This window comes from Lepus europaeus, chromosome 14, assembly GCF_033115175.1.
Source record: "Lepus europaeus isolate LE1 chromosome 14, mLepTim1.pri, whole genome shotgun sequence".
Taxonomy (NCBI): domain Eukaryota; kingdom Metazoa; phylum Chordata; class Mammalia; order Lagomorpha; family Leporidae; genus Lepus; species Lepus europaeus.
Window position 1 is genome coordinate 12,589,476 of NC_084840.1, and position 14,677 is coordinate 12,604,152.

General features: G+C 41.6%; 1 non-coding gene across 1 annotated transcript; it reads left to right on the plus strand.

Annotated features, from left to right (window-relative positions):
- Window positions 1–9,263: 9,263 nt before the first annotated feature.
- Window positions 9,264–9,370, plus strand: LOC133774024 (U6 spliceosomal RNA). Its single transcript, XR_009868005.1, has one exon. It is a non-coding gene; the product is annotated as a U6 spliceosomal RNA (small nuclear RNA).
- Window positions 9,371–14,677: the final 5,307 nt, after the last annotated feature.

Consider the following 14,677-nt stretch of genomic DNA (forward strand, 5'->3'; position numbering starts at 1 on the left):
TTGCTCATTTTTTGTTGATTCTACAGCCATTTTTACTATTGTTGTCTTAAATTGTTTGTAGTTTTGTAATCTGTAAATTGTATTTTTTGAGGTCCAAGGTTGAATTTGAGTTGTCATGACCAGAAAAGCAAGCAGCCTATTATTCCCAGAAAATCTGTACTCCAACACGTGGCTATGACATCAAGGTATTTTGGCAAGAAGTTTACTCCCTAAAATTATACTACTTTTGAAATTTTCACAAAAATATTTAGCTCAACTTATAAAATTTTACATTCTCTGCAACTATTTCCAATACTGTCACCAAGGGACTATGTTGCTCAGTCACATTAAATTAGCCTCAAATTCCATTTCTCTTTAGTTGAATGTGTGTGTGTGTGTGTGTAAAAAGACAGGCATGCCAGTGGGAAGAGCATATAAATAGAGAACTTTTTTACCTTACAGTCAGCCAACTTAAAAAAAAATTAAAAATAAGAATTATAAATGTATTGACTTGATACTCTGTTCTAAATTTACCTGAGTGTATTTTTATCTTCTATCCTCACCACATTCTGAACAGTGAATAAATTTGAGATGACTGACATTCACCTGGCTCACATGGAGCTATCTTATGAAATACTCAAGGCTTTGATAAAACATAAGGACTATCGGCATTTGGAAACATTCCTCCACTCACTGGTACCTTAAACCTTAAAATCCCTGGTGAGAATGTTGAGGCCCAAAGCCTACCTTCCTAATCGCACTACTGATAGCGAAATAGACTCCAGGTTAGGTAGAGAGGAAACGGGACCCTTCCCCCACCACCTGAGAGACAGTGAGAACCCGAGAAAAGTCAGTCAGCCGGCTTCAGTGAAGGGTGTTGATGTCATGTGGTAGTCCTTGTAATCAAGGCTTTCCTGTGCTGTTGACTGATCTGTGTGACAAAAATTTTGTACATTTTGGGGGAAAGTTTTGTGTGTTTTCTGTTGTCTCTATTGAATCTCAAACTTCACCAAATTTACTAATCAGAACCATCCCTCTTCCAGGCCAGTCATGAGAACGTCCCCTTCTCCAGCCTATAAAATCCCCAATCAGCCCTCAAGACTTCCTTCTTCAGGGAGCCTTCTTAGCACCGCTGGGAGCTTTTTCTTTCAGTTTTGCTTTCTCTGCTGTTTTTTTCAATAAATAATTTCTTGGTCCATGTTCCTAATTCTTTGTGAACCATCGACTCCTATGACATTTCTTGTGAGCTTTTCTAGGATCATCAAAGAACAGGTTAAGATGGACTACATCAGCTTTTTTGGAGAAAACTGTTTCCTCCTCATAGTCCAATACCAACTAAAAACACCAGAACTCTTGCCAGTCACTTAAAAGTGTTTAGGGCAACTGCTGGTCTTAAAGACTCAGAGGGCACTGGGTATGTTGGTGCTGTTCTTTCTATTTCTTTTCTTGGAAATTTATCCAGTGTGTGAGACTGGAGTAAGGTATGGAAGTACCGAAGGTTTCTGGCTGGGGTGGCTCCCCAATGTTGCCTCAAGCTTCCCTGATCGGATCCAGACTCACACCACCCATTAGGGTATTGGACTAGTCTATACTCCACTCTCTTTCCTTCCGGGTTGCTACTCCTCACTTAGTCTCAAGTGTCAGGAAGGGAGGGGGCTTACAGGTTTCCCACCTAAGCTATCAAAAGAGAGACTTTAATCCACTAATCCTTTTCAACTTAACTTTTTATTCTCCCTTCTCTGCAGTTTACATTTTGTTCATGACTTTTTTTTTTCTTTCAGCTCTTGACAATATTATCTGATTCTCTACAGCTTGGGAGAACTCAGTGTTAAAGGTCTTAAGGTTACCTGGCTATGTTTAATTGCTTGAATGATAACCATGACTCTGATTAGATCTGGCCAGGAGCTTTGGTTAAAATATTCAGGTTAAATGGATGATTACTACTTTTACTTTGATCAAAAGGCTTAAACCGCTGACAATCCTTTAGATTTAAACTCTAAACTCACTCATTTGACTTTGAGGCTTCCATTTGGATCTCCAGAACTCTCAAAAGATTAAGCTCTCAATTGAGAGAGACAACAACTGTTTGAGTTAATTTAAAATGATGTTGTGCTTATAATAAGGTCTGATGTTTTATGTGCTGAGGTCAATGAGGTGTGGTTCCATAGCATACCCATACCTCACAGCTTTTTGTAGGAAGCTTTTCCTGCATGTCATATTGACTACATGATGAAGGGGGTAGTGGGAGTGTACTCTCTCTCCCACCCTCAGCATCTGACAATGCTCCAGCCAGTGCTGTGACAGGGGGCCTTTACCACTCCGCAGTCTCATTTTTGCCCACAACCCTCGCTTGCCTAGCACATCCTGACACTAAAGGTTGGGGATGTCACCATCACCATAGGAGTTAGGAAAATACTCCCATGAGGAGTCTGGGCTTAGCACATATTAGGGAAGGGAACTGCCAAACAGACATGAGATAGGCACACATACAGTAGGTTTTATCATTTACCAATGGACATGAAGGAGGGTCAAAGAAGTATAGGAATGATAGGAATGAGTGACTACTCCTGCTGGCTTAATCGTCTATGATCAGAAGAACCAGATCACGCATGCACTCACAACCTATGGTATCAAGTTTCCCGAGGAATCCAGCTCAGAGGTGGAAGCACAGGTGAGAATGCCTTTTCCTGTTCTCTGAGCCTTCTCTGCTGTGAGCTCCAGGATACTATGTTCCCATAACCCAGGCTTACGAGGGACACCTCAAGTGGCCAAAAGATGAAACTTAGGGATGCCTTTCTTGCTTGTCTTCTTATTTCACAGAGGTAATAAACCATCTCCGGCATTGTACTGATTTGGCATGTGTCGTCGGGCACTGGGATTCCTTTGTCCCCCAAACCATGAATAAAGAATTCACAGGTTTTTTTTTTTTTTTTCTACACCACAACATGTCAATGATACATTAGGCTGGAACATTTAGAGACTTGGCCCCCAAACAGAGCTAATAACTATAACACCATCCTCCAATGAGGCCTCTTCTGTTGGACAGGGAAAATATCTGAGATCCCTTATGGCCATTTTTTTGCCCTTGAGATAAGAAACACCATTGTCAACTCTGTAAGGTAGACCCAATGTTCTCAGCAGCATTTACCCTCAAGACTCCAGCTGGCCCTCTCTCCACCAGACTTGGGGACTTCTGCACAGTTTACATCCATCCCTCCATCCTCCAACCACTTCTACTCCCTCATGCCCTCCCATTCTGGGACAGCCTACTGTCAACCAGGACACCTAACCTCCAACTTCTATTTTATCCTTCAGGAGGTTCCCAGAAGTTTGGTGGTACAGCTTGTGTCCAGGTCTCCTTTCCCTGCATGATCTCACACAAACGAAGTGGACTTGAAAGGATTTTCAAATTATTCTGATAGATATATTGAGGACTTCAGAAGTTTGTCCCAATCTATGATCCCACCTGGAAAGATGTGATATCACCCCTTTATCAGACCTCAACAGGGACTGAGAAACAATCTTCTCTCTAAGCTGGGGATGAATCTTATACAATATTTACATCCTCTACTGATCAGCAAGGCCAGGAATGGCTATATCCTAAAGGAAATCAGGTGGCTTCTCAGGAAGAGCCCCTTCCTAAATGGGTACAAGATGACCATGTAGATGAATAAAAATGAAAACATTACGTTTTTCTGTGACCTGGGTGGATTCAGGAGGAGCAGCACTAAATCCTAAAACTACAACAAGTTGTTCTTGATATACCAAGGTCCACAAGAGAAGCCCTCTGCCCTCCTAGGAAGCTGGAGGGAGCATTAGTCAGGCATACTTCTTTATCTTCCAATTTAATAGAAGGACAGGCAATCTTAAAGGACAAGTTCATTACTCAAACAGTTTCAGATATTAAAGAAAGTTCAAAAACTGGCTATCAGACTTGAGAGTACATTAGAAAAACCTCATGAATATCGCCATTTTGGCATTTTATAGTTGGGACCATGAGGAGATCCAACAATAGAAAAGAAAGATAAGAAAAAGGTTGCAGCTCTGAGCAGCAGCCTTACCACGCCATGCTATTTACTGGAGCCACCTTTCCTGTCCTCTTCTCAAATCAGTCCCCTTCTTCCCTTAGTATGACCACAAAAGGCATCTCAGGAAAGTTCTTAGATATTTCACTCAGCCCCTAAGCTTTAGCTGGGATAACTCTTTAAAAAATGCATTCCTGGTTATATGAAGCATCCCCAAACCACTTTTAGAAAGAGATAACAGCGCCGGCATCCCTTATGGGCACCGGGTTCTAGTCCCAGTTGCTCCTCTTCCAGTCCAGCTCTCTGCTGTGGCCCGGGAGGACAGTGGAGGATGGCCCAAGTGCTTGGGCCCTGCACCCGCATGGGAGACCAGGAAGAAGCACCTGGCCCCTGGCTTCGGATCAGCATAGCTCCATCCTTGGCAGTCATTTGGGGTGTGAACCAACGGAAGGAAGACCTTCTCTCTGTCTCTCTCTCACTGTCTGTAATTCTATCTGTCAAATAAATAAATAAATAATCTTTAAAAAAAAATAAAAAGAAAGAGATAACATAGCCGAGATAGGAACCATTCATTGCCCCAGGACAATCCTTATGTCTTCCCTTAACTGAGACAGATCTTAATTAAGAGGTTTAGGCAACCCAGAGGAAGTCCTGTTGAGCAATAACTGCCCAACAAGTACAGATTGATCTTACGGTTCCTTCCCCTTTTTCTCATCAAAAGCAATATGCCATAAAGCCAGAGACCCAATGATGGTTAAAAGCCTTAATAGACAAAGTCAAAAAGACTTTTAAAACCATACAATAGGCCCTGTAACACTCCAGTAGTTAGGGTCAAGAAGAGAAAAGAGAATTTAAAGGAAAATAACCAAATAAACAGGACAGAAACCAAGGAAATCTAGTTTAACAAGTCAAAGAAGTGCCATTTGTTTTGAAAGCTGTCGATAAACCTACCTAATAAAAATGCATATTTAGTTCCCATGCACACATTCTAAATGGCTATAATTAGCAAATAAGGTAGTATTGTAGAGTTTAAAGAACATGATATTTTAGGCAAACCTAGGTTTAAATCCCAGCTGCTTCTCTCATTCATTAACTTTATAGCCTCATGCAAATCACTTAGCTATGCTAACCCAACTTTCTCATCTTCCTCCTGGCATGAATGCAATTTTTTTTTGACAGGCAGAGTGGACAGTGAGAGAGAGAGAGAGAGAGAAAGGTCTTCCTTTTTGCCGTTGGTTCACCCTCCAATAGCCGCTGCAGCCAGCACGCGGCAACCAGCGCATTGCATTGATCTGAAGCCAGGAGCCAGGTGCTTCTTGTGGTCTCTCATGCGGGTGCAGGGCCCAAGGACCTGGGCCATCCTCCACTGCACTCCCTGGCCATAGCAGAGAGCTGGCCTGGAAGAGGAGTAACCAGGACAGAATCCAGCACCCCGACCGGGACTAGAACCTGGTGTGCCGGCACCGCAGGCGGAGGATTTGCCTAGTGAGCCAGCCGTGGCGCCGGCCATGAATGCAAATTTAGCAGAGGTGGTAGCTCTGACACGAACACTCAAGGTGAACTAGGGTAGAAGGGTAAGTATTTACAGTGTTTCTAAGTATGCCTATCTAGCCTATGTAGGGATTTCACCTCAAATGGGACCGCTGATAAATATCATGAGGGAATAAATCAAATAGATCAAATTGTATCTTCAACGCAACTCCCTTGGGAAGTGGCAGTTAAATACTGTAAGGGACACCAAAATAGGGCTGGTGAAAAAGCTGAGGGAAATTAATTGGCAGATTTGCCAGATCAGCACCCAAGAAGACTCCCTCTCTTGAGCCTTTAGAGGCCCCTTTGGTTCAGGAAAACCCCTTACAAGAGCTAAGGCCACAATGGCCCTCTGATGAGACCCCCTTGGACATTTTCTAGAGATTACAGTTTCTAATCCAGTGGATGACTTCATCTGAAGACAGGGGATCCATCTTACTGCCTCCCGCCAGTGGAAGTCACTAAAAAGTCTCTAGTAGGCTTTCCCGAGGGGACGAGTAAGACTTTTCAGTTTGCCCAGAGACTATGTATGAGAAAGGGCGCCCTCAGGACTCTAAAACAGCTTGTGGGGGCCTCTGAGCTTTGTCTTAAAAACAACTTCTTACATCAAAGGCTTCCTCTCCCTGGAGTGCAAAGAAAATGAAGTTTTCCAAGGGAGGACTGGAAACTAGATTTTACTCATACGTCTAAAACAAGAAATATCCAATACCTCTTGTTATGGATAAACACATTCACTAACTGTGCACCCACGTGGGAGACCAGGAAGAAGCTCCTGGCTCCTGGCTTCAGATGGGCCCAGCTCCAGCCATTGTGGCCAACTGGGGAGTGAACCATTGGATAGAAGACCTCTCTCTCTCTCTCTCTCTCTGCCTCTCCTCTCTCGTTGTAACTCTGACTTTCAAGTAAATAAATAAATCTTTAAAAAAAAGATAAGTAGATAAGAAAATCTTTTATGCAGACTCTCCTCCAAACTTCATCCCTGAACCCCATCATTCCTCAATCCCACCATCACGCTGCAGCTATTTGGGGAATTTCCTGGCTATTCAAGGTCCTAATTCATTTCATCTTATTGTTCGTGTGCTTACCTCCACCACTGGAATGGTGCCATAGCCAGACTTCACTTGGCTTTAACCCTGTTGACATTATGCAAACAGTGAGGGCTTACAAACATTCCCTTTGTTTTAAGGGGCATACCCGTGACAACCCTTCTTACCTTCTTGTATATCTCATCTCTTCTCATCTTAGAGGCTGTCAAATTCACCATGATCCTCCAAATGGAAACACAGATGCATGCCTTCAACCAGCAAACTCTGGACAGACCTCTGAGGGAGGGACTCTGAATGATGTCCAACATTGCCCCTCTCCAGATAGAAACAGCCAGAGCAGTATCTGCGCTCGTCTTTACACAGTTAGGGTTACCTCTTCAGAGGGGTGGTTTGTTAGATAGACTGACTCCTGACTAGATAGATGGGGACCACAGGGCCCCTCTCCCACCATCTGGAAATGGGACTCAGAGGACCTGACAAAGGCCAAGCAACTGGCTTCTATGAAGAATGTTGATGTCGTGGGTCTCTTGTAATCAAGGTTTCCCTATGCTGTTGTAACTGACCTAGGTAACAAGAATTTTATGCATCATGGTGGAAAGTTTCGTGTGTTTTCTCTTGTCTTTATTGAGTCTCAGTAGGAGCTTTCACCCAATTAACCAATCAAACCGTCCCTCTCATGATCAGTCATGAGAACTTCCCATTTTACTGCCAATAAAACCCCCTAGACAACCAGCTCCCAGTGACTCCCTCTTTGGAGACTCTCTCAGAGCTGCTGGGAATTTTTCCTTCACTTTTCTTTCTCTGACTTTTTTCCCAATAAAGTGCTTTTTTTCTTTACACACTCTTCCTTGTCCATGCTCCTAATTTATCCTGGTCATGAGACCAAAAAGCAAGGGATTAAGAACCTTAGATTCTTGCAAAACTGCTACAAATTCTACCCCTCCTGATTTCCTGGTATATACAAGAAGTAAGTATTCTTTGCTTGATTTGTTGAAAGTCTGAGGCCACTCTTTCCATCAGTTCTAAAAAACCATTGATATTAAAGTTGTGCCCTCTTCCAAGAGAGCTCTGATGACTTGGATTCTGAAACAGGCACAAACTACTGGGAGAGGCACATTTGGGGGAAAAAAAAAAGCCTGCCTCTGTGCCGTTCTGCCTTTACCTCTTGACCTTTTCTTTCTGGTACCGCAAGATGTTCCAAGATCCTTATCTAGCTCTTTGTGTGCCATCTTTGCACCAAGAATCACTGACTCCTTTATAATTAATTCTAATGGCAATTAGTGAAGAAATTGCACTGCTCTGTCTCTTTCAGTTAGAAAAAGTATATGAAAGTTGCAAAGTGACTTCCTTGGAGTTCATCGTGGATGGTAGGTCATGAGGAAAACAGCTAACCCCGACTGTCTGGATAGGTTCAGGACCAAAGAGTTTATGGATGTATAATACTTTTTGAAGTATTAAATTAGCCCTGAAGATCCTTCCTAATTAATCAGTTTAAAACATTTTCTGAATTGTGGACACCAAAGTTCTAATTATTTAAAAGACCGTAAAATCCAAAAACTGTTGCAAAAGTCTAAGATATGGTAATTTTTGAATAGTAAGTTTTGTATTTAGTTAAACCTAGTCTTGATTGGATGGTGATGGAGAACTATTCTAACTTTGACCACAAGATGGTGCTATCAGAAAACAATTTTAAGGATAAACCAAGTTATTTGTGCTTTCTATATTTTACCAGTTATATCTCTGAATTTTACAAATTTTTAGAGTCAGTGTTTCCCCTCAGTTTTTTCTATATTTCAAGAACTCCTTTATGCCTGCGTTTTTGTTTCTTTTTTCTTTTTTTCCCCTTTCCACCTATAATTGATTAGTTATTCCTCAAAACAGATCAATCTAGTTTCATGAAAATCATGGGCAATGTTGCTATAATAATACATCTCAGAAAATGAGACTAATTCTATCTGTCTTCATTATTGTGATTTACCTGGGTTGTGTTACCCAGCAAGAGAATATTTCCTTCTTGAGCATCACATTCGGAGCAAACACTAGGGAGCAAAGCAGCTGCAGAGCAGGCTGAAGAACAGATTTAATCCATACGGTCTCTGCTCGCCACCAGGGCCTGTGTGCTGACAGGTTTGCCTTGCTTCCAGAAGCTGCAAACAATAAAGGCCCTTTTGCACAATATCCAGAAGAGGAACTCTTAACAAAATGCTATTTCCAAATGATCAGACATCCAGCACACTGTATTCTGTCATCTCGTATCAAAAGAACATAGTTATTAACAGAGTGTTGGTGTTTTATGAGGCTAAAAAATTGCAGCACTGTAATACTGCTGCTTGTCTGGAATCTAAGGGTAATACCTGAAGGTACTAGACAGCCTCAGTGTGTCGCTTACAAGACAGCAATTTGAGAGTTTGTTGAAGCAGAGAAACATTTGTACTGGAAATTGCTGAGGTTAATGGCCCAAAGATAAGGGATGAGGAACTCTGTGCACTCCAATTACTCTGTTGCAAATTTGGAGAAACATTTTTCTGAGTGTCTACAGGAAGTAATTTCTGCTGTGTTTGTGAGTGGAGAGTATCTTTGGTAGACTTCAAGACGAGAGGAAACTCTTCCATTGCAGCCACTCTGCTGCCACAGTGTAAGGGAAGCTGTCATTGACGGTAGGCAAGAATATAAGCACGAATCTGTGCTCGCTTCGGCTGCACATATACTAAAATTGGAACGATACAGAGAAGATTAGCATGGCCCCTGTGCAAGGATGACACAAAAATTCGTGAAGCGTTCCATAATTTTAAGAGGATGAGGAGGAAGAGGAAGATGAAGATGAAGAGGAAAATGATGATGATGAATAAGTTGGTTCTAGCGCAGTTTTTTTTTTTTTTCTTGTCTATAAAGCATTTAACCCCCCTGTACACAACTCACTCTTTTTAAAGAAAAAAAAAATTGAAATGTAAGGCTGTGTAAGATTTGTTTTTAAACTGTACAGTGTCTTTTTTTTGTATAGTTAACACACTACCGAATGTGTCTTTAGATAGCCCTGTCCTGGTGGTATTTTCAATAGCCACTAACCTTGCCTGGTACAGTATGGGGGTTGTAAATTGGCATGGAAATTTAAAGCAGGTTCTTGTTGGTGCACAGCACAAATTAGTTATATATGGGGACGGTAGTTTTTTCATCTTCAGTTGTCTCTGATGCAGCTTATACGAAATAATTGTTGTTCTGTTAACTGAATACCACTCTGTAATTGCAAAAAAAAAAAAAAAGTTGCAGCTGTTTTGTTGACATTCTGAATGCTTCTAAGTAAATACAATTTTTTTATTAAAAAAAAGGATATAAGCACGAATCTGACCTATGTCTTCATCACATTTTGAGTTACTTTTAAATATGATATAAGATTTCAACTTCATTTTTTGCAAATGAATATTCAATTTTCTCAGCATGATTTATTAAATAGATTATGTTTTACTGATTGTATTTTTGATACTTCTATTGAAGATTAGTTGACCATACATACATAGTTTCATATTGTCCACTTCTATGCTGTCTCATTGTTCATTGCTCATGCTTTTACGTTGGCACCATATTGTGTTATTTATTTTGCTCTGTACTGTAATCTTTTTTTTTTTTTTGACAGGCAGAGTTAGACAGTGAGAGAGAGAGAGAGAGAGACAGAGAGAAAGGTCTTCCTTCATTGGTTCACCCCCCAAATGGCCACCACGGCCGGCGCTGCACTGATCCGAAGCCAGGAGCAAGGTGCTTCCTCCTGGTCTCCCATGTGGGTGCAGGGCCCAAGCACCTGGGCCATCCTCCACTGCCTTCCCAGGCCACAGCAGAGAGCTGGGCTGGAAGAGGAGCAAATGGGACAGAACCCAGCGCTATGACCGGGACTAGAACCTGGGGTGCCGGTGCTGCAGGCGGAGGATTAGCCTAGTGGTGCTGCGGCACTGGCCTCTGTACTGTAATCTAAAATCAAGAAGTGAGGGGGCCGGTGCCATAGCTCACTTGGTTAATCCTCCGCCTGCGGTGCCCACATCCCATATGGGTGCCAGGTTCTAGTTCTGGTTGCTCCTCTTCCAGTCCAGCTCTCTGCTGTGGCCCAGGAGGGCAGTGAAGGATGGCCCAGGTGCTTGGGCCCCTGCACCCCTGTGGGAGACCAGGAGGAAGCACCTGGTTCCTGGCTTCAGATTGGCACAGCACTGGGCCGTGGTGGCCATTTGGGGAGTGAACCAATGGAAAGGAAGACCTTTCTCTCTGTCTCTCTCTCACTGTCTGTAACTATATCTGTCAAACAAATAAATAAAATCTAAAAAAAAAAAATTCAAGAAGTGTGATGTATCTAACTTTATTCTTCTTACTCAGGTTTGTTATAGATAGTCCAGAATTTTTGTGACTCCATATGAATTGTAGGATTTTTTTTTTCTATTTTTGTGAAAAATGCCACTACAATTTTGATAGGAATTATACTCACTCTGTATATCACTTGGGTAGTATGGACATTTTGCCAGTATTAACCTTGCTGGCCTATGAACATAGTATATTTCTGCATTCACTGGTGTCTTTACTACCCTTCGTTAACATTTTATAGTTTTCATAGGGCAGATCTTGCATCTCCTTGTGTGTTTTTGATCTTATTTTAAATAAGATTATTTTCTTAATTTGCTTTCAGATTGCTGATTGCTGTTATACCAAAACACAGCTGATCTGTATATGTTGATTTTATATCCTACATACATTTATTAGTACCAACAATTTTTTGAGGAAGTTTTTTGGGCTTTCTGTGCAAAAGATTAGGTTGTCAGCAAAGAAAAGCATTTTGACTGCTTCCTTTCTAATTTGGGTGGATTTTGTTTCTTTCTCTTGCTTGCTTGCTCAAGCTAAAAATTTCAGTGTTGGGGTGAAATAGAAATTGGGAGTATAGGAATCCTTGTCTTGCTCCTGATCTTAGAAGAATAATTTTTAGTTTTTTTTTTATAGCTGAATATGATATTAGCTGGGGTCTTATGTGTGCCCTTTATGGTGTTAAGGTATTTCCTTCTTTACATAATTTGCTGAGAGTTTTTGATAGCTATTTCATTGGCCTTCATATGGTCATTGCCATATAGATTTATAGAACTCATTCCCTATGAAATAATCATTGCTTCAGGCACACACCCTCTTTCCTTTCTTTTTTGTTTTATTCCTTTCTTTGAGATTTAGCTAGAAAAAAATTACAAAAATCCGATCAATATCTGATCTCAATTGTATTCCAAAAATATTTTCAATGAAGATCATTATCTATCTTCGGGTTTTTCCCAGCATCTTTGGTAATCAGCTGTTGTGTTTCAAGTGGTGATTTAAAAATACTAAACAAATTATATGGAATTTCATCCACAAAATATTTGTATTAATCATACTAAAGATATTTAGCTCTAATCAGATGTCATTTATGAGAATGTAATTTGGCATTATCTTGCTTAACAGAATCTTTTAAAACTTTGAAAATGTTCAGAAATTGTGACACTGAACTCCCTGAAATAGCAACCTTTTTCTCTGCCTGAGAATTGAGCTTCTAACAGAGCTTTATGAGAACATCCCTTAGCTACGTGGCGACATGGTGTTTCGAATGTTGAAGCCCAAAATCAAAGGCTGGTCCATCTGAGCACAGACGGCACTTGAAAAACCACAGGTCTTCCTAGTAGAAGGGCCTCCACCAATTAACTGAAGGCACAAAAGCCCACTGGGGCACCAACTCTCCGCTGGACTGTGGATCTCAAAATGAAGAGGGCTGAGATCTAAGCGTTTCCTTAGTTCCTGTTCCCTGATTTATCACCCTCAGAAGCCAAGAATGTTGCTCAGACAACTGTCTCCACCTCCAGGAAAGCATCAAGAACAGGGAACAAGGATTCCTCCACATCTAAAAGGAATGCGTAGCTATAATCAGAAGTATAAATGTATAGACCTAAAAATATTTGTCAAAACATTAATTATAGTGCCAGACCTGGAGGCAAACACAAGAGCTTCCCTTCAATGCCAGTTATCAATGCACTGCCTCACAGCTCCAAATCCACCCTTTTTTAGCCTGTTCTGTGAAAATTGACTGGGGCTTTCAAAATACTTCCCAATGTACTCGTTCAATGCATAGTTTTGTCGCTAGAAAGTTCCTGAGGGTCATAGGAAAGAGAGGAGTTCTCTTCTACTCTGTTTCACTTTCCCCTTTCTGGCTCCATTGTGCTTCCCTCACTAGGCCACATCACCACTCAGTTTCTCTAGATCCAAATTCCCCAGTGAGTGCTTCCCCAAGGAAGAGACTTTGGCAGGGTCCAGCAGCCAACAGCTGCCCCACGTGCTCCCTGGAAAGACTACCCAGAAGAGTTCTATCAGCAAGTTGCCTCCAATGATCAGCTTCCCTGGTAAACATCTCTGTGGTCAGCTTCTCCAGGTACACCAGAGTACTCCGTTATCAGAACTTCTCACAGGGAAGCACTAAAGCAACTTTGCCATCTAATGAGCCATAGTTGTTGCTCTCTCCAATGGGGTCTGGCTCCTCCTTTTTGCATATCCTATCTCAACCGACACTGGAAATGATGGCTGCTTCTTCTATCCACCATCCTATATTGTTAAGAGTTCTCCATAATTCTTGTTAACCAATCCCTTTTTACTCCAATACACTGTTACTAGAAAAACTGTCAAATTTTTCCTGTTGTGGGGTTTCTCTCCAATGGCTAGACTCAGACTGACACAGGCAATGTTCCAGCAGATAGAAATGCCATGATGAGATTTTCCTATTGCTTTGACCCTGCTTTTGAACTTGAGCAGAATCTTCCTGCCATACTGAAATGAGATGCTAGTAATCTATGTCATGCAGTAATCACATTTAGTAAAGTTTTCACTACAGTTTAGTGTGATGAACTAACACCAAAAGCATCTTGCTTCTGGAGCTGAAGTGCTGCTGCACTTTGAGGTTGATCACAGCTACAATGACCACGGTGTGATACGTGTTCATCTGAACACATTTGCCAGTCACAGAAAGAAGACAACAAGATCAAATCCTTTGAGCTCTCAATTCAATTCATGCAGTGGATGTAGGGAGAGAGGTACACATGGAGGAAGAGCTGAAATCCCAGCCCACTCTGCAACCCTGCCTACCACAGTCCCTCTTGCACCACACAATCACAGTTTCCATGGTTTCATAGCTTACAACAATTGCTGGCTAAAAATAACGAACATAGCTCCTGGCTACATCCCCACAGTATCCTTTAGCTAATATAAAGCCATTACAATAAAATGACTATGACTGACCCTGCCACTCCCATCATGCACCTGATGCCATGATACTTCCAAGATTTACAAAAAGAAAAAAGGGGGGGGGGGGCAAAGAAATGGGTGGAAATGGATGGAACTCAAAGTCCTCACTCAAATTCCACTCCTTATAAATATTCAATTAAGACCACCCCTGACTCCGCCCCCATACCTCCAGGTAAGTGCAGGTCTCTCTTGGATCATGCCTGCACTCTCTCTTGATTGGGTACTTTTGCTTTTCAGGCAAATAAGCTTTACCTTTCTGCTGACCTTTACTTACATGTCATCCTCAAATTCTTTCTCGCTTTAGAGACAAGAACTTGGACTCAGTCATCCAAAACACCATGAAAACCAGAAAGCTTTTATGGCACTCTGAAGAGAATATCTACATAGTTGTAGCTATAACACTTCTTTCATTGAGCATCAAATGTGAAATTCAGTTGTGGGTTGGTGAAATGCACTAACAGTTGACCTCATAATTGTCCCAAGTTTCAAATGCAACAGTTGCTCACTGACTGAGGGAGGATGGTTTCTGACCCTTGGAATTTGACATCTGATGATACTGAACACCCACCTCATTCTGAGCCTCCCTTACGGATGGCAGTAATTTGTCATTCTCAATCTGAGAGCTCTGCCTCTATTTAAAACTTCAATGAGAGAAGAACTTCTTGTTAAAAAAAAAAAAGATTTGTTTATTTATTTGAGATGCAGAGTTAGAGAGAGAGAGGGAGAGAGAGAGAGATCTTCCATCCACTGGTTCACTCCCCAATGGCCACAATAGCCAGAGCTGGGCTAATCCAAAGCCTGGAGCCAGGAGCCTCT